The following is a 20,613-nucleotide window of genomic DNA, read 5'->3' as shown; positions in this document are numbered from 1 at the left end:
GATGCATTTCAAGGCCTACCTTCAAACTCAGTGCCCCTTTGCTTGACATCATGGGAAAATCTAAAGAAATCAGCCAAGACCTCAGAAAAAAATGTAGACCTCCACAAGTCTGGTTCATCCTTGGGAGCAATTTCCAAACGCCTGAAGGTACCACATTCATCTGTACAAACAATAGTACGCAAGTATAAACACCATGGCCCCACACAGCCGTCATACGCCTCAGGAAGGAGACGCGTTCTGTCTCCTGGAGATGAACGTACTTTGGTGCGAAAGGTGCAAATCAATCCCAGAACAGCAGCAAAGGACCTTGTAAAGATGCTGGAGGAAACAGGTAGAAAAGTATCTATATCCACAGTGAAACAAGTCCTATATCGACATAACCTGAAAGGTCGCTCAGCAAAGAAGAAGCCACTGCTCCAAAACTGCCATAAAAAAGCCAGACCACGGTTTGCAACTGCACATGGGGACAAAGATTGTACTTTTTGGAGAAATGTCCTCTGATCTGATGAAACAAAAATAGAACTGTTTGGCCATAATGACCATCGTAATGTTTGGAGGATAAAGGGGGAGGCTTGCAAGCTGAAGAACACCATTCCAACCGTGAAGCACGGGGGTGGCAGCATCATGTTGTGGGGCTGCTTTGCTGCAGGAGGGACTGGTGCACTTCCCAAAATGGATGGCATCATGAGGCAGGAAAATTATGTGGATATATTGAAGCAACATCTCAAGACAGTCAGGAAGTTAAAGCTTGGTCGCAAATAGGTCTTCCAAATGGACCCCAAGCATACTTCCAAATTTGTGGCAAAATGTCTTAAAACCTCTTAGCGCTAGGGGTCAGAATTTTCTTTTTTCTTAAAATAACGTTCCCAAGGTAAACAGACATTTTCTCTGGCCCAGATCGTAGAATATGCATATAATTTACAGATTAGGATAGAAAACACTCCAAAGTTTCCAAAACTGTCAAAATATTGTCTGTGAGTATAACAAAACGTATTCTGCAGACGAAAACCTGAGAAAATCGAACCTGGAGGTGATATATATATTTTTTAAATCTGTGTTTCCTGGACCGTCTTTCTTCCATTTAAAGGGGTATCAACCAGATTCTTTTTCCAACGGCTTCCTCAGGCTGTGACCAGGCTTTAGACATAGTTTCAGGCTTTTATTTTGAAAAATGAGTGAGATTTTTCAAAAGTAGTCAGGTGTCCTCTGAATAGTTCCTGCGCGCGAGAGAGGAGCTCTCCATTTTCTTTTTCTCTCTTATTGAATAGGTTATGGTCCGGTTGAAATATTATCGATTATGTTTGTTAAAAACAACCTGAGGATTGATTATAAAAAACATTTGAGATGTTTCTACGACCATTACGGATACTTTTTGGAATTTGTCGAACGGAACAAGGCTTTGGTTTTCTGAACATAACGTGCAACCCAAATGGCGTTTTTTTGTGATAAAAGTAATATTTATCGAACAAAAATAATATTTGTTGTGTAACTGGGAGTCTCGTGAGTGCAAACATCCGAAGATTATCTAAGGTAAGCGATTAATTGTATTGCTTTTCTGACTTTCGTGACCATGCTAATTTGGGGCTAGCTGTTGTAGCATTGATTGCTACACTCACAAAAGCTTGGATTTCGCTGTAAAGCATATTTTCAAAATCTGACACGATAGGTGGATTAACAACAAGCTAAGCTGTGTTTTGGTATATTTCACTTGTGATTGCATGATTATAAATATTTTTAGTAATATTTTGCGCCCTGCAATTCAGCGGTTGTTTAGGAAAATGATTCCGTAAAAGGGATCCGTAGCGCAGAGAAGTTAATGACATGGCAGAATAGAATAGCATTGGATATGTTACTAGCCGAGAAGGGTAGGATATGTGTGATATTCGGAGCAGCCTGCTGTACTTACATTCCAAATAACACAGTTCCAGACGGATCAGTGACCAAGGCCCTGGCCAGTTTGACCACATTAGCTCATGAGTTAGCAGAGAACTCTGGGGTGGATACTTCCCTGACAGGGTGGTTCGATAGCATGTTTGGGAAATGGAAAAATATTGTAAGTACTGTATTGTGGGCTGCTTTCACCTGTATGAGTTTGTTGGTGTTGTGTGGATGCTGGTTGGTCCCATGTGTGAGAGGTTTGATCACCAGAACTCTAGAGAGATCGATGACGCAACAGATGGTGAGATATGGACCGATTCCGAGCTCTGACCAGTGGGATGACGAATACAGGCCTCCAGGCCTAGGAGATGGCTCCGTTTCTTTTAACCACGAGGAGCCAATGTTAGATGAGACTATCTTCAATGTTTAGACAGACTGTTCCTTTAATGAAGATTGTAATAAAAATCCTAAAAAGAAGAGTTATAATGGGATATAGGCCTGGAGCAGTCGATGATGAGTATCTGATGTAAATACATGTCACGTTCTGACCATAGTTCTTTTGTGTTTTCTTTGTTTTAGTGTTGGTCAGGACGTGAGCTGAGTGGGCATTCTATGTTGTGTGTCTAGTTTTCCCGTTTCTATGTTTGGCCTGATATGGTTCTCAATCAGAGGCAGGTGTTAGTCATTTTCTCTGATTGGGAACCATATTTAGGTAGCCTGTTTTGTGTTGGGTTTTGTGGGTGGTTGTCTTCTGTCTTTGTGTCTATGCACCAGATAGGACTGTTTCGGTTTTTCACATTTGTTGTTTTTGTATTTTGTGGTGTTCACGTTTATTGTCGTTATTAAATCATGATGAACACTAACCACGCTGCGCTTTGGTCCTCTCCTTCGTCCACAGAAGAAAGCCGTTACAATACATGTATTGGTTTTGTTTGATTTTGTGTAACATTTTTGATTCCATATGGCGGTGGATGTATCAGTGTGTATTATTTAGTCATTAAGGGGGGGTTGATAATGGAATTTATATGTTTAAAGTAATGATTAAAATATTCCACCCTGAATCCATATAATTGTATGAAATTTATTAGAATCATAAATTTATAATCTGATGATGTGTGTAGTTTTAGTCAGAATTAGAACAAGGACCTTTTGTTCCTTTTTAGTACGTAAGCAGGGTGCAAGTGTGAAACAAATGATAAGAGGAGCTATCGGCAGACAAGCTGGACTACTGTGTTCCTTACAGAACATTCTGTCTCCACCCGTGGAGGGGAGAAACTGTTAGGCTTGCAGAAAATTATGAAACATGAAACAATTTCCTGAAATTGTACACTTTACTATTGGATGGAGAGAAATGTTCGCAGTTTTTTAAATGATATCTGAGTGAGAGTGTCGACCATGATTACTACAAGTTTAGATCGCTGGCTAGACTATCTTACCAGTCTAAACAAATGTTAGCTGACATGTGCTAATTGAGTGACTGTCAGTGACTGACATAACAAGAGAGAAACTGCTGATGCACAACCAAACATTGAAATTGCACCTTGTGTTTTCTACTATTCTAACTTTCAACAGTAAGTTGAGAACCCGACTGAGTTCAGCAGTTGCCCATCTCTGCGTTGGACAATGCCTCTGCGAATCCAATGTTTTTAGATTTGTGGGTGAAGTTGTGAACGAGTGTACACTTCCGGACGATGGAGATATTATTGGGACGTACCCATGACTAGGTTAGGGCATGATGTGCCTTAATGAGACGAGCCATCCAGAACTGAGGGGCAGGACTGAGTTTGGGAAACCCTGTTCTAGAGAAGTCTACCCTCTAGTGTCCTCATATTCTAATCCAGACCTCCAAGACACTTCGATTACTTTGTTTTATTCTTCAACTCTAATCAGGAGATCTAATTACACCTGATCTAGTGGAAAGTTGTTCTGTTTACCAAAACATGTACTTTACCTCCCAGCTGCAACTAAGAATGTTTTGCATAGAGAAGGGTAATGCTATTGGTTGACTGGTCCTCACAGTATTCATCCATGTGGATCCTATTTATTCATCCTGTCATGTCTGATCTCTTTTCAAAGAATTTGTGTCATTGTCTTTACTGATCCTGTTGACAACGTGGGTTGTGTTGAAACCAATACTTTGGTTCCAGTACTTTCCCCTTAATTTCAACACTAAATCTGGTACTGGTACCTGTACGTCACTGCAGACTCTGTAATAGGTGGAGCGCAGCATAAAACCAACAGATGTCCATAATAATGTGCAGTCTGCTGACACTGGATGACTGGAAACAGCAGAGATGAAGGAGCTATGGATTATGGCTGTCTTTGCTACAGGTAAGACTTGCTCTATATTTGATTCATTCAGGGTGATTTAAGATGTTCAGATGTATGATGCTGTTAAGTTTGTTGTATGATTGAGAATTGCGTAAGAAAATTGCTGTCACTCTCCAGATGTTAAAAAATGTATGATTAATTTAACTTGTCAATGGATTATTACCACTATATGACCTTACTGTTTTTACGGTGTGGTTAATGAATGTTAAAGTTTGTTGTATAGTCAATGATTAATTGATGTTTTGTCTGTTTGCTGTGAGGGATACAATAGCATCAATAAAGACATTGTTTCAGACTTTATTTTTATCCAAACACTAATCTGGATGTATCGCTAAGCTGTTGTTTACAGATTGTGGGTAGACTACTATCAGATCTCAGATGCAGTTGATAACAGGGTAGACTTTGCTATCAACTGTCTACCGTTTATTGGCAGTGAGAATGACTTCTTTCTCTCAAAAAGTACAGTAGGAAACATTTCTACACTGATGCAGACACAATGAAACTGGAACAGCATGGATCACCTCCTATGATTAAAGCAACTGACACTATGTATTCTTGTTATGTGGTTTTTCTGAGTTAATTTTCTTTTTTTAAAGTCTCTTTTCCACAGGGGGATCTCACCATATCATCTGTCATTCCAACCACCATTGACATAAAAAAAACAACTACTGATGACCCTATAACCCTAAATACTACGGGTCTTCCAACTACTGGTTACCCTACCTCTATCCCTGTCACCAGTACCAGTCTGCCCACCACCTCTACCACCTCTACCAACTCCTCTACCACCACAACCCCTCCTCTGGTCTGTATAAATGGTGGTGAGCTGCTGAGTGGAGTCTGTATCTGTCCTGATGAGTGGACCGGAGAGACCTGTTCAGAGGGTACATCCACACACTTACCCACTCCTCCACAATACTACACTACTATACCTAACCCTGGATCTACCATTCAGACTCCTGCATAATATTACACTACTATACCTAACCCTGGATCTACCATTCAGAATCCTCCACAATACTACACTAATATACCTAACCCTGGATCTACCATTCAGACTCCTCCACAATACTACACTACTATACCTAACCCTGGATCTACCATTCAGACTCCTCCACAATACTACACTACTATACCTAACCCTGGATCTACCATTCAGACTCCTGCACAATACTACACTACTATACCTAACCCTGGATCTACCATTCAGACTCCTGCACAATACTACACTACTATACCTAACCTTGGATTTACCATTCACAGTCCACAACACTACTCCTTGGATCTCACATTCAGAATGTGCATTTCATGTTTGCAGTCACACATTTGGTCCATGTTGAAATGCATTTTACTTCAATAGGGAATTTCTGCCATTCCACCATCAAGGATGGATTCTCCTTCACAACAACAGTAGTTGGCTGGTCTGCTTATTCAGAAAAATTGTGTGATGAGAATACAACCGGTGGTATGTTACTTTTATTCACCTGAAATGACAAAAATGTTACAGTCCTAATTAATGTTGTATTAAGTAACACAAAATCTTTACTATCTTGGTTCCTCCAGCTGGTTTACCAGTAGCCTTAGCAGATTGTTCAGATGACACTGGATCTCCACAGTTTGGTAATACTTACATTCTGCAGTGTGAATTTACCCTCAGTGACATTCTAGGAAATGTAAGTCAATAGGCATATTTTTTATTATCTTGATTTATGACCAGTCTCAATTTAGCATTCATCTTTCTTTGAGTCAGTTACAGTCATCATTATGAGGAGTGGATCTTACAGTTTGAAGATCAGTAACAACTGGCTCTTACCTTCAGATCATCTATTCTGTTCCTTTATTCTGCTTAACAGTTGATGAGGAACATTCTAATTTTATTTCTTGTGTTTTACATTACATTTAGTCATTTAGCAGAGGCTCTTATCCAGAGTGACTTACAGTAGTGAGTGCGTACATTTTCATACTGGTCCCCTGTGGGAATTGAACCCACAACCCTGGTATTTCTATTGCCATGATCTACCAACTGAGCCACATAGTTAGTACCAGTAATGTAATATCCAATGTACTCACAGTTCAGCATGTTGCTGCCACTTGCACAATGTTCTGTTGAAAAACAATACTAAAATATAATGAATAAAAATCATTCTCTGTCTCTATTCAGATCTCCAGTAGTTCAGGTGATTTACTAGAGTTAGCCTTCAGTACTCAGATCCTGACCTCCCGACCAGAGCAGCTGTCAGCTGACAACATCACCACAGCAGCTCAGATAGCTAACACGCTGCTTCTGTCTGCAAATATCACAAAGGTATAAGATGTTTTGAAATCAAGTCGTGAACTATGACATGTTCTGGAGAGAAACGTGAGGTTGTTACTGCAGTGATTTGAACACTTGAGGGTCATCCCCTGGTTTTGATCATGTTGCAGGACATCGCAGTGGCAGCTGTAACTACCATCAGTCAGCTGCTGAATTCCAGTGAGGAGAGTTCACAGGAGAGAGACGCTGTCCAAAAGTACTGGAGTGTGTGTGTGTGTGAGCGTGCATGTGTGGTGGTGTGTATTTCTGCATATGTTTGAGTTTATGTGTGTACGTGTGCCTCTGCATGGTGCATGCAAGCTAATGTTTTTCTGTGTTTCTCCCCCAGCCTCACAGAGACCCTGGAGAATTTTTCCCTGGACCAGCACAATAATGTGTCCTTGGTGGTTCAGCCCAACCTGGTAGTCCAGTCTGTCCAAGTACCAAGTGACTCAGTAGGGATCCAGTTTACTGCTCTGACTGGTGAGTGAGACTGCTAGTGAACCTACATACTGGCATTTAAAGTGATATTATATCTGTATTATATCTGTTTATATCTGTATATCTATATAGTTTATATCTGTGTTGACAGTCTAGTTCTATCTCCTAATTTTTCTAATGTTTCTCCTCTGCTGTCAATACGGTTTGGAATGGATTTGATTTGTTGTATTACAGACTAGAACAGATAAAGTCGAGGCTGATGAGGGGAGGACGACTCATGGTAATGGCTGGAGCGGAATCAGCGGAATGGTATCAAACACATCAAACACGCGGTTTCCAAGTGTTTTATGCCATTCCATTCGCTCTGTTCCAACCATTATTATGAGTCGTCCTCCCCAATTAAGGTTCTACCAGCCTCCTGTGGTAAAGAAGTAACACTGTTCTGCTTTAACTGTATAAATCAAATGAATCTCGGTCTCCAGGAAGATCTGGTAATTTTGTGGCCAACAGAATTCATCTCAACACCAATACCTCTGAACTGATAACTAGCAAAGGAGGTTCTACCGACGTCCAGATTTTTATCAAATTCCCACCAGGTGAGCCAATGTTGGTATACAAACAGTGTAGAACCTCAAGATTCAATTTCCTTATACGCTTTCACCGAGAGCGCTTAACTGCTCTTTGTGGTCGCCAAAATCAGGTCAGCAATGCCAAATATTTAGATTGTCCAATAAGGATCAGCCAGAGAAATATGCTGAGAAGGATTATTACCACAGCAAGCAAGGTACTTGGAGTCAAACAGACAGGCCTGGATGAGATCTTTAAGGTCAGGGCCCTCCGTAAGGCTCACAAAATCATTTTAGACCCAAGCCACCCCATGTACCTGGACTTTGAACTACTCCCCTCTGGGCGCAGGTATAGGGCACCCCTCAGCAGGAAAAACAGAACGAGACAATCATTTGTGCCAGGTGTGATATCCCTCCTAAATAGCTCGGACGAATGTTCCCATCGACTCCGTAAGGCCAGCAGGCTAGTCTTTTCTTTTTTTTAAATGTTTTATTTCTTATTTCTTATTATTATTATTTTTATTGGTACGTAACTGGTCTGAAAGTTGTTTTGTCAATTTTGTTTTGTATTTAAACGCCACTTTAAATGTGTACATGACACTGCAACAAAATGTCCCAATGGGGACAATAAAGTCAGTAAGATGAGTCATATGACATGTGGATAGGTAAACTATTGAGAAATAATTAGGCTTCCATGATAGTTCTACAAGGCAAGGTCAAGCTACTCATGTATATGAAGTCCTGATATGAACAACATTCTCTCTCTCTCTCCCCCCTCTCTTTCTCCCTCTACCCTCTCTCATTCAAATTCACTACACTCAGTTTTGCATAGTAAAAACACAAACCACTCCATTGGTTTTGTACTCTACCAAAACGACCGGTTCTTCAGGTCCAGTGCTTTCAGTGCTTCTTCAGGGACCAGCAGAACGGTCATCTCTGCTAACCTGGGACAGGTGTCTGGGTTACATGTTGAGATGGTCTTCAAGCCCACAGTAAGATTTCTCTTGGAATAAGTAAATGCTTCGTGGTCCAAATTTATCTGCGAAATATAATGGGAAGTTGTCCATTATCTTCAGTGCATTTGGAAAGTATTCAGACCCTTTCACTTTTTCCACATTTTGTTACGTTACACACTTATTAAAAAATGTATTAAATTGCTATTTTACCTCATCAATCTATGTACCGTACACACAATACCCCATAATGACAAAGCAAAAACAGGTTCTTAGAAATGTTTGTAAATGTATTAAAAATTTTAATTAAAAACTGATATTACATTTACATAAGTATTCAGACCCTTTTCTCAGTACTTTGTTGAAGCACCTTTGGCAGCGATTACAGCCATTCTTCTCTGCAAATCCTCTCAAGCTCTGTTAGGTTGGATGGGGAGCATCGCTGCACAGGTATTTTCAGGTCTCTCCAAAGATGTTCGATCGGGTTCAAGTCTGGGCTCTGGCTGGGCCACTCAAGGACATGCAGAGACTCCTGCATTGTCTTGTCTGTGTGCTTAGGGTCATTGTCCTGTTGGAATTTGAAGCTTTGCCCCCGTCTGAGGTCCTGAGTGCTCTGGAGCAGGTTTTCATCAAGGCTATCTTTGTACTTTGCTCCGTTCAACTTTACCTCGATCCGGACTAGTCTCCCAGCCCCTACCACTGAAAAACATCCTCACAGCATGATGCTGCCACCACCATGCTTCACCGTAGGCATGGTACCAGGTTTCCTTCAGACGTGACGCTTGTCATTCAGGCCAAAGAGTTTAATCTTGGTTTCATCAGACCAGAGAATCTTGTTTCTCATGGTCCGAGTCCTTTAGGTGCCTTTTGTCAAACTCCAAGCGGGCTGTCATGTGCCTTTTACTGAGGAGTGGCTTCCGTCTGGCCACTCTACCATAAATGCCTGATTGATGGAGTGCTGCAGAAATGGTTGTCCTTCTGGAAGGTTCATCTTCACAGAGGAACTCTGGCGCTCTGTCAGAGTGACCATCTGGTACTTGGTCACTTCCCTGACCAAGGCCGTTCTCCCCCGATTGCTCAGTTTGGCCAGGAGGCCAGCTCTAGGAAGATTCTTGGTGGTTCCGAACTTCTTCCATTTAAGAATGTAAGTGTTCTTGGGGACCTTCAATGCTGCAGAATTGTTTTGGTACCCTTCCCCAGATCTGTGCCTCAACACAATCCTGTCTCGGAGCTCTACGGACAATTTCTTCGACCTCATGGCTTGGTTTTTGATCTGACATGCACTGTCAACTATGAGACCGCGTATAGACAGGTGTGTGCCTTTCCAAATCATGTTCAATCAATTGAATTTACCACACATGGACTCCAATCAAGTTGTAGAAACATCTCAAGGATTATCAATGGAAACAGGATGCACCTGAGCTCAATTTCGAGTCTCATAGCAAAGGGTCTGAATAGTTATGTAAATAAGGTATTTCAGTTTTACATTTTTATACATCTACAAACATTTCTTAAAACCTGTTTTTGCTTTGTCATTATGGGGTATTTTGTGTAGATTGCTGAGGATAATTTTTTTTTAAAGTCAATTTTAGACTAAGGCTGAAACATAACAAAATGTTGAAAAAGTCAACTGTAAGTCATGTGTTCAACTCATTCCACAGAAGGCCAAGTGGCTGTGGATTTTTGTTCCTCCCTTGTACTTGATTGATAATTAAGATGACTAATGGCTTATCCGCCATTAAGAACAAGGAAGCATATATTGCATTGTATATAATATGATCTATCATAATTGAAACCTCTTCTTTCCACATTTGCGTGATGACCTTTCATACTTCACAATTTACTTTATAATTTTTTTTGAATGAGGAACACTGTCAATGCATGTCTTTTGCTTAAGGATTTACAGTGAGTTTGTTTGTTTCTCAATTCTCAGGCTGTCCCTAACGCCTCCCTCTATGACTTTGCCTGCGTGTCATGGAACTACACGTTGAAAGACTGGAGCACCTTTGGCTGCTCCAAAGTCAACCACTCAGAAGACGGCCTGCGATGTTTCTGTAATCACACCACTAACTTCGCTGTGCTGATGGTGAGTAGCTAGCTGCCTTCATCTCCCTTTTACTGACCACACTCTGACCTATGGAGGGGTTCCCAAACTTTTTTGAAACATGACCCCATTTTGATATCTGAAAGTTCTTGTGACCCAACCATGTGAATTTATTTTTGTAATTAAGAGCCAATGTTTAATTTTTTATTTGGGTCTATGGTGCTATGGCAGTCAATTGCAAAACATTCTAACAGTATTTCTGATTGTTTTCTCAACTCACCATCACATACATTTAATGTGGGACTATGACAGTCAATGTAAATTGGTCTGACATAAAGTCTCTTATCTCACCACCACTAATGAGATGGTGAGATAAGAGACATGATGCATGTCGTGTCGGAGGTTCTCAAAGTCAGGGGGTGTGGTTGCCAGTGTTCACCTCATCTCTGCTGTCACTTCCAACCTGGATCGATATTTGGTTTTAATGCAGACTAGTACACTAATTCCAGCCTCACACAGATATGAGCTGTCAAAGGGTACCATGAGTTTTAATACTCAGAGGGAGACGGCTGGGTATTTATTCCCTTTGGGTCAGGAACCAAAATGCATTATCTGCAACATTCGGTCATATGACAGCACAATCTGTTTTTGATTTCACTTACCGGCAAATCAACAGAGGCAGGATAACAGTCAAACAGATTTCTCTCCAGTAATAAATATTTTCTCTGAATGCACTGATTCGGTCACTCATCTGCAGAATGTTTTTGTATTTCTCCTGCATGCTTGCGTTCAGTTTCCCAAATCTGTCATTTACATAGGCAAGGAGACACATTTTATTTTCATTACACAGAAAGTCAACAAAGTCAGTTTTTTTTGTCCACCATTCGATCTCATGGAATCTGTTTTTCGTCAATAAGCCATGCAGCTGATCCTCTGTGCAGTTTCATGCTTGAATCGTGAGACAGAACAATATGTCCTTGTGAATAGCATCCTCGACATGTAGCGAACAAAAGTAAATGAATGGGCATCTCGGCCCTCACAACTAACATCCATTTGGAAAGCTGAGGAGTTCTTGAATGGTTCAGTCAGTTTCCTATTGATTGCTAGCTATAGCATCAATTCTTAGTTTCACAGTGTTATCAGAGAAAGGTATTGATGTGAGTTTCTGTGCCTCCCCACACCTTGTTTTCACCATATCTATTGTTGCGGTAATATACCTGAAATAGTGTGTGGTTTCATACAGTAGTGGGCCTAGCCATTCACCATGGGAATAGGGTGACCACATGTCCCAGATTGTGCGGGACAGTCCTGCATTTTGGACCTTTGTCCCGCAACCAAACAATCACGTCCCACATTTTATCAACAAATTCAAACACCATCACCAATTTAGAAAAAATGTTGATTTGTCCAGTATTTCAGTCAGACATTCAAACCTGTCTCTTGCAGTCAGGTTGCGCTTATGAAAAAATATATTTGCAATCATAAGGATGTGGTAGCCTAAGTAAGCCATGGGGATGTTAAACACTTCTCCAATCGTTGTTGAGATCTCAGGATGAGACATAGGCCTACCGTCAACAAATATTTCTGACTGTGACAAACTTAGTGTTGAAATTTATTTTTTTATGTTCTTTCTGCAGTCGTTCAGGAAGGATTTTAAATACGCTGAAGAGCTAGACTGGATCACCATATTGGGATGCTCCATGTCCATCATAGGGTTGAGTTTAACAATAACATTCCAGATCGCAACCAGGTAAGATCTTACAGGGTTCCAGAACCAATTTAGAACGACCAATAGTGTAAAGAAGCACTTTGTCTGATCCAACAGGACTTGATAGGTGAAACCATTATGAAACCCACTATTAATGACCCAACACATCCATAGCTGCACATCTAACTTCCTTAACATATTGTTGTCTATCACCTATCCCCAGGAAATCACGCAAAACCAACCCAACAGTCCTCTTAGTGAGCGCATGCATGTGTCTCCTGATCTTCACCCTCCTCTTCATGTTGGGAGTGGACAACCCTCATAAACAGCTGGGCAAACCTGAAATACAGGAGGACAACATTCTCCCCCCGTCCGACACACACACAGAGCGGGACAGAGGGCCCTGTACTGCAGTCGCAGTCCTGCTGCAGTACTTCCTGTTGGGGACGTTCACCTGGAACACGCTGTACGCCACACATGTCTTCCTGATGATCAGAAACAGCCTGGCCACCAGCCCGTCACACTTCACAGCCTATACTGTGGCCATCGGATGGGGTAGGACAGCAAGGAGAAAAATTAATTATTTTGTTGTTTCAGAAGCTTTGGCTGGCATTAGCCCTTGGCTCCTTGAACCAAAACTAATGCTAGGGGATATTTTCAGGTTCTAATAAGCCTGAAATAGAACTTAAAAGCAACTTGTATAGTGATGTTATGTCTTTAGAGGATGTATGTGTAGTGTATATACTCTGTATATGGCTGCATGCAAATCTACCAGGAAATAACATAATTCTCTGTCTTTAGGACTGCCTGCGGTTGTGGTGGCCCTCACCTTAGGAATTAGTTACAGAGTGGATAATCCACTGGGTTACAGGCAGGAGGAATTGTGAGTCAATACTACTACTGTACTACTACTCTGTACTGTATTGTACTGTGCTGTACTTGAAAGAGAGCGACCCGGCTCAACGTTTTTATTGGTTTGTGAACAACTGCATGGGCAGTGTGTGGGGTACATGGGGACAGTCTGATTGGCTGAAGCCACGAGCTGGAGGTGATGAATATCTCTCACATGAACTGTACTGAATTGTACTGTACTACCGATATCAATGTGGGGCAATTGCTGTAGAAAATGTTATAACTAATACTGTAAAAGATGTTCCCTATCGTATTGCATGCTTTTAAAGATGGTAAAGAGCATTTACAAAAGTTGTAAAAAGAACGATCCATTGTGTTGGTTAAGGTTTCTTGTTTACTTATGCCACCCACCACGTTTACTTTATACCACGTTATTCAAATCACTGCCTGTTTTGTCTGTCACATTGTCCCAATCTCAAACTCATTCATTTGACCTCTCAGTTGCTGGCTTGCTGCCCTCGATCCAAAGGGGAACTTTGACTTCAAGCTGCCAATGTTTTGGGGGTTCCTGATCCCTTTGGCGTTCATGCTTATCTTCAACACAGTGGTGTTGGTATATTTTGCAGTTACAACAGGCAAGACCAACCCAAATTTAACCAGGTAACATTAATGAGGTTATTTTGGAGGCACAAAGTAGAAACTTGTAGTCATTAAGATGTCTTGATTTAAATGCGTACTAATGCTTGTTCATTTTTTATTGTCTTCAATGAAAAGCTTGTTATAAATACAATGTATAATTTGTTTTATTATTCAGTCATTTGTAAGCAAATCATACAATTTGAATGAGCACCATGCTCTAACCCACTGTCAATGAAGCATACTGTTCTTCTACCACAGCATTACAGCAGTCTGTTACCGCAATCTAAGTATGTTGGTTATGTTTCCCAGTACAAGACACACATCGATGAAGAAGAAGTTCCTCAGTAGCTTTTCTCTGGCTGTGGTGCTCGGTCTCTCCTGGATCCTGGGCTATCTGTTGCTCATTACACAGAACCAGACCATGTACACCATACTCAACATCTCCTTCTGTGTACTCACCACCACTCAGGTAGTAAATATATGCACTCACTACTGTAAGTCACGCTGGATAAGAGCGTCTGGTAAATGACTAAAATGGAATCTATAAATACTAGTGTACTAATGTACCACAGAAACCAGACATGATTGAAAATTAGACACCTACTAAACATAAATAAATCGAGCTGGTCTTTATGGAAACGCTACCTTTGTTTGTCCTTGTGTGTTCCTGAAAATACTTGATAACGTTTTTGTTTTCGCTCCACAGGGCTTGCAGATTTTCATTCTGTTCACAGCAAGAACATCAATTGTCAAGAAAAAGATGTCAAGTGCTTTGAAATCTGTCTCTAGTGTTGGGATCCCTCTTCACACTAGGGCGTTCAGTCTATGGCGAGGCGAGCGCAGTGATCAAGTAGAATCATCCACACAGCAGGACACTGTGTCATTTCCACCTTGTTCCACAGACATCTAACTGATGGGCTGCAAGTTCAAACCTGTTGTAAAATGTTTTATATACCTCCACTATTGTCATATAATATACAGTATAATACACAACATTTTGTATCCATGTATTGTTACTATGAATTCCCTCAGAAGTTGTTGTCCAAGGATTTTTTGGCAATGCACATTTTTGTAAATACTGTATACTATGTTTTTTTTTTTTTTTTTTATGTAACTGTTTTGAATAAAACGGATTATTCTCTTTGAAACTGTTCAGTATTTTTTTGTGAGAAAAAACACTATCTCAGAAAATAGCTTTAAACAGTGCAGCTTAGGGGTGTCAAATTACATAATTTCCCCTGCGGGCCACGTTCGGTCTTTACCGCACTTAAAATGTATTAACCTTTTACTGCAGTGGGAAAAATCAGGGTCAAATCAGAGGGATTCTTGGTAACAATCTACTTTGAAACAAAAGTATACACCACACACACACATGGTCATGGATTTATTTTAAAAGACACCTGTACAATACCAGATAAAGAGTTGAAATGTATTCCATTTTGAGTTTGCATCCTAATTTGAGACTTTATATACTTCACAGAAGACTGGAATTTAACAAAACTGTTTGACATAGAAAGACCAGATTTTTCATCCATAAACAAAACAAAACAAAAAAACAAAACACCCATGAGGCCAAAGAGGGCACTTTTGGTCACTGACTGCAGGAAAGGGCCTGTACAGCACAGGCAGAAAGCTGCAGCTGCCAATTATATATGTGGTAGTACAAGCCAACAAAAGCACGTCAGGCTATGATGCTATGGGACAGCAAGGATGAGAGGGTTCGCCAGGAAGAGACCGAGGAGGTATGAAAGGCTGAGGAAGAAAGCAGGCATGTTAGAGGGGGGTCTGAAAGGAGAACGAAGAAAACAAAACATTCTGCAGCATTGACAGTCCCCAAGAACACAGTGGCTTCCATCATTCTTAAATGGAAGAAGTTGGGAACCACCAAGACTCTTCCTAGAGCTGGCCGCCCAGCCAAACTGAGCAATCGGGGGAGAAGGGCATTGGTCAGGGAGGTGACCAAGAACCTGATGGTCAGTCTGACAGAGCGCCAGAGTTCCTCTGTGGAGATGGAAATCCTTCCAGAAGGACAACCATCTCCGCAGCACTCCACCAATCAGGCCTTTATGGTAGAGTGACCAAATGGAAGCCACACCTTAGTAAAAGGCACATGACAGCCCGCTTGGAGTTTGACAAATGGCACCTAAAGGTGGACCATGAGAAACAAGATTCTCTGGTCTGATGAAACCAAGATTGAACTCTTTGGCCTGATGCCAAGCGTCAAGTCCGGAGGAAACCTGGCACCATGCCTACAGTGAAGCATGGTGGTGGCAGCATCATGCTGTGAGGATGTTTTTCAGTGGCAGGGACTGGGAGACTAGTGAGGATCGAGGGAAAGATGAATGGAGCAAAGTACAGAGAGATTCTTGATGAAAACCTGCTCCAGATCACTCAGGACCTCAGACTGGGGCAACGGTTCACCTTCCAACAGGACAATGACCCTAAGGACACAGCCTAGACAATGCAGGAGTGGCTTCGGGACAAGTCTCTGAATGTCCTTGAGTGGTCCAGACAGAGTCCGGACTTGAACCCAATCAAACATCTCTGGAGAGACCTGAAAATAGCTGTGCAGCAATGCTCCCCATCCAACCTGACAGAGCTTAAGAGAATCTGCAGAGAAGAATGGGAGAAGCTCCCCAAATACAGGCTTGTAGCGTCATACCCAATAAGACTTGAGGCTGTAATCGCTGCCAAAGGTGCTTCAACAAAGTACTGAGTAAAGGGTCTGAATACTTATACTTATACATTTACAAAAAATTCTAAAAACATGTTTTTGCTTTGTCATTATGGGGTATTGTGTGTAGATTGATAAGGGGGAAAACTATTTAATCAATTTTAGAATAAGGCTGTAACATAACAAAATGTGGAAAAAGTCAAGGGGTCTGAATACTTTCCGAATGCGCTGTATATATATAGTGCATTTATTATGTTTGTTTACTGTCTGTATATTCTGTTTACTGTGGCAGCACCTTTTCACAGAGTCAAATTCCTGTACATGCAAATGTATTTGGTGAATAAAGGTGATTCCTTGAAGGAGGAGGAAAGAGTAGCGATTGTGGTACCATCCGGCTCACAGAAGACTCAGGGTGGAGAGTACCTGTCAGGTGAGCTGACAGCGATGACCCCCATTGTATTTTAGATATTATAGTTCCTCGCAGTCAACATTTTCTAGAAATAGTCCTCTGTCCAGTGCTTTTAGAATTTTCCATGCTCCCTGACTGTCTAGCTTTTGTTTGACTTTTATCAAGCTAGACAGAGTGAAGAGACTGAATATAGGTCCATTATCATTTCAACACAGTTTAGATTTGGTTTGAGTCATTTCAATGTCGTTTGAGATAATAATAAAACAAATCAGAAGATAAAATAAATTATTCTGGGCCAGATTGAATGGGCTTGTGGGCCAGATTCGTCTGTGGTGTATCCAATCGATACTAGCCTAAACTAGACCTAGGAAAACCAAGATTACAATAAAGGATGACTGTGGTATTATATTATGGAGAGTTGATGTTGATGGTAATGTAGCTGTGACCTCAAGGGGTGATGTTGATGTCACCAGGAATTATGATGCTCACACTGTACTGTATATCTGCGTTATGCCTGTCAAACAAAGTTTGATGTACAGTTTATACAAATTCTTATTTACATATGATTTGGTTATTCTCTACCTCAACAGGCAATGAATGATATTGTCACTATATATGACAGTTATGATATCTCCTTACTGGTACCCCGTGGTGTAGCACATTCACACCATTAGTAAGTCTCAAATCATTTAAGTATGCATGACACTGTGAATTTATTTCTTCTATCACTATTTTGTATTCATGGATGCCAAGGGAAGCCAGGCTTCCCCCAAAATAAAAAAAATGTATCTCACAGGAGAAAGCATCCTAGCGAGCAAAACAGCTCCCTTTGTCTCTCTACGTGAAGGCTGTCTATCTCATTCTGTCTGGTCCAAAGGAGTACGACATTGTTGCTGCCCGTAGCATTGAAGGCAAGTGAAGCCAGCGTGCATCTGGCCTCCCTTGACAAAAAAAAGTATAAAACAATTAGCGTTGAGCTAAGCGAGCTCAAGCGAGCTCAAGTGAGTGGTCCTGGCCCACCAAAAAAAAAGTGTCAAGCAAGGCCAGCTCGGATTTTGGCTTACTCCTATCAAGTCTCATTGAGAGCATACGTCATTGACAGAAACATTTGAATTGTTGCATCTCGTTGTGTTGTTGTCCTCCAGTGGCTAGCTAGATAACATTGTCCCTTTCCTAAATTAGCCATGGATGGAGATAGGGATTTGGCCTTGTGCTTTTACTGAATTCTCCGTACTAGCCAATGATTATAATGGCGATTCTGATCCAACCATTAATACATACATTGTTGTGCCTCTAGCCTGAGGATGGAAGTTCAATATGTAGCTAGATGTAGAAGGCTAACGTTAACTAGCTAATGTTGCCCACGAATGGAAGCCAGGTAGCCTAGGACAACAAAAAATTAAAGCATGTACTGTATGACAGAGTGATAGACCGTTTCCTCAACATGAAAGAGAGGAGGATGGAATTGGCGTTTTTCTACAAGTAACAGTCAACATGTTTTTCTACTTTTACTCACACAGAAATCAGAACCATTGGCAGCCACAACATATTTAGGGGACAGTCCCTGTTTTTGGTTGCCTGTCCCCGGCTGGAGCTGTCCCCGTTTTTAACTGTGCGTTAAAAACAGACCGCAAAGTGAAATATTTTACTTGGCAAGAAAGACCGGGCAGCAGAGGCTACCGTTTGACGTCTCAATCGCGTTGTGCTTGTTTAGGCCAAGAGAGGGGGCTGCTCGCTATAGCAGCTTCATTCACTCTTCTTCTACTAACTACTTGCTCGCGATAGTTTTAGAGAAAACTGCTGTGGAAAACTTGGCCAGAAGCTAGCAAGTATCAAGTGAATCCACAACATCACCACAAACGTCTTTTCAAGCCAGGTAAGTTACAATCGTTTGAGATACTAGCTAGTGATGTTATAATGTCACCATTTATTTAAATAGATAGATGATCTGCTCTATAAGGTTTTAAATAGGTTATGCTAGCTAACGTTAGCTATGTAGACTAAGTTAGCTAGCTACTGTTATGGTAGCTAGGTTAAAAAACGTTCACATGTAAACATGCAGTGGACAGGCTATTTAGAAAATTCTATTGTATTAAATGAATGCACAATTAATTCTGAGAATATTTTTGTAGATTACAATTTTAATGGTTTGGCATTATAATAAGTAGTGTGAAAATATAGTTAGAAATATTAATGGTTAACATTATCAGTGGAGAGGAAGGAGAGGAGGAAGACTGGATAGGAAGAAGAGTGAAGGAGACAGAGGAGGAAAGGTAAAGATATGGTTACAGAGCCTGCCAATTTATTATTCCAAACAATGTTTTTGAGATAAAATACAGAAATGAGGCAAGCAATGGGAATCTGTTAACCAAAGTATTTTATCTAACAGTATGCTATTTATTAATACAGATTGGAGAAGAAGGAGAAGGAAAAATTGAGGGAGTAAAAAGAGTGAAGCAAGGAGGGTGTAGAAGAGTGAGGTGGAGAGGTGAAGAGAAGGAAAGGAAGAAGAGTGAAGGAAAGAGGAGGAGAAAGATTGGAGGAGAAGAAAAAGTTGAGAGTAAGAAGAGTGACACAAGGAGAGTGAAGAACAGACAGAGGAGATACAATGACTCTTTCCAAGAAACGGAAATGCACTTTTTATGAAAAACATGATGAGAGAATTTCCATTTATACGCTCAGGTCAAGACGATAAAATGGTTCACTGCACCCTTTGTAATTCCTCTCTTTCAATTGGCAGCCGGAGAAGAACGGCAGTGGTAGAACATCAGCAGACGAAAAAGCATAAAGCCTCTCTGATTGCCCGTGTTGGTATGCCCTCTGTCACCACATTCTTCAAGAAGGTAGAGCCTTCCCAAGAAGAATATGGTTTAGTTGTGCAGGAGGGTGTCTTTGCATACCACACTATGTGACATAATCATAGTTACAGATCTATGGACTGCACAGCACAATTGACACGGAAGCTTTGTGAGCCAAAGTTTACATGTGCTAGGACAAAATGTGACGCCATAGTGAGTAACGTGTTAGCACCATGGACAACTACTTTGGTATCACAGGACCTAGACCAGGTTGAATTTGTGTCCCTGGCCATTGATGTGTCCAATCATGGACATGTAAAGCTGCTGCCAATAGTAGTCAGATATGTAAGATATAAGATGGCAGCACATCTGTGGAAACAAAACTGCTTGATTTTGTTGAATTGAATGGAGAAACAGCAGAGGAAATTGCAGCTGAGGTCCTGGTGGTCATCTAAAAATGTAACCTGGAAAACATTCTCTGCCGACAACAAATAACAACTTTGGAGAGGACTGAATAGGCTGGGGAGGGTCAATGTCCATACCAAAGTTAAAAATGCTCTGCAGCGGGAGGTGATTGGCTTAGGTTGTCCTGCCCACGTCATTCATAACAAGGCCAGAACAGCTTTGGATATGATGTTGAGTACTGATGCGGTAGCACAAAAAAGGGCTCTGATGACACCTCCTTCACTGGATCCGCCCACACCTCCACCACTGGCTCCGCCTCTTGAGTGGGAGCCAAACAACTGGTTTGATTAGATACCTCACGTCCAAGCACCACCCCCAGAAAAGGCAGAAGGCGAGTCATCAACCAAACAGGAGGAAGCCAGACAAACAGTAGAGTTTGATTGGGTTAACTTGATGCAAGACTTAGGCTTAGATGACGCATAGACACTGTCACTAGTAGTATTTTCACAGTGACATTTCACAGTGACAGCTTGCCGCATTCTTTTTGCAAGAATAAAATGTGTCGTGTCTTTGACTATGCCAGATTAATTGTTATGACATGCTATTCTATAAAATTATTTAT

At 41.1% G+C, this 20,613-nt stretch overlaps 1 protein-coding gene and 1 long non-coding RNA gene across 2 annotated transcripts in view; both read left to right on the top strand.

The window, feature by feature from the left end:
• Positions 1-20,613, top strand: part of LOC120050855 (interleukin-1 receptor accessory protein-like 1) — an 838,450-nt gene that overhangs the window by 319,864 nt on the left and 497,973 nt on the right. The gene's annotated exons all lie outside the window — the stretch shown is intronic.
• Positions 13,682-14,546, top strand: LOC120051494. Its single transcript, XR_005477266.1, has 3 exons — positions 13,682-13,726; positions 14,015-14,174; positions 14,412-14,546. It is a non-coding gene; the product is annotated as an uncharacterized LOC120051494 (long non-coding RNA).

The sequence above is a fragment of the Salvelinus namaycush genome, chromosome 7 (genome assembly GCF_016432855.1).
Source record: "Salvelinus namaycush isolate Seneca chromosome 7, SaNama_1.0, whole genome shotgun sequence".
Taxonomy (NCBI): Eukaryota; Metazoa; Chordata; class Actinopteri; order Salmoniformes; family Salmonidae; genus Salvelinus; species Salvelinus namaycush.
The sequence above is the reverse complement of the archived record's forward strand: the minus strand, read 5'-3'. Positions and strand labels throughout refer to the sequence as shown.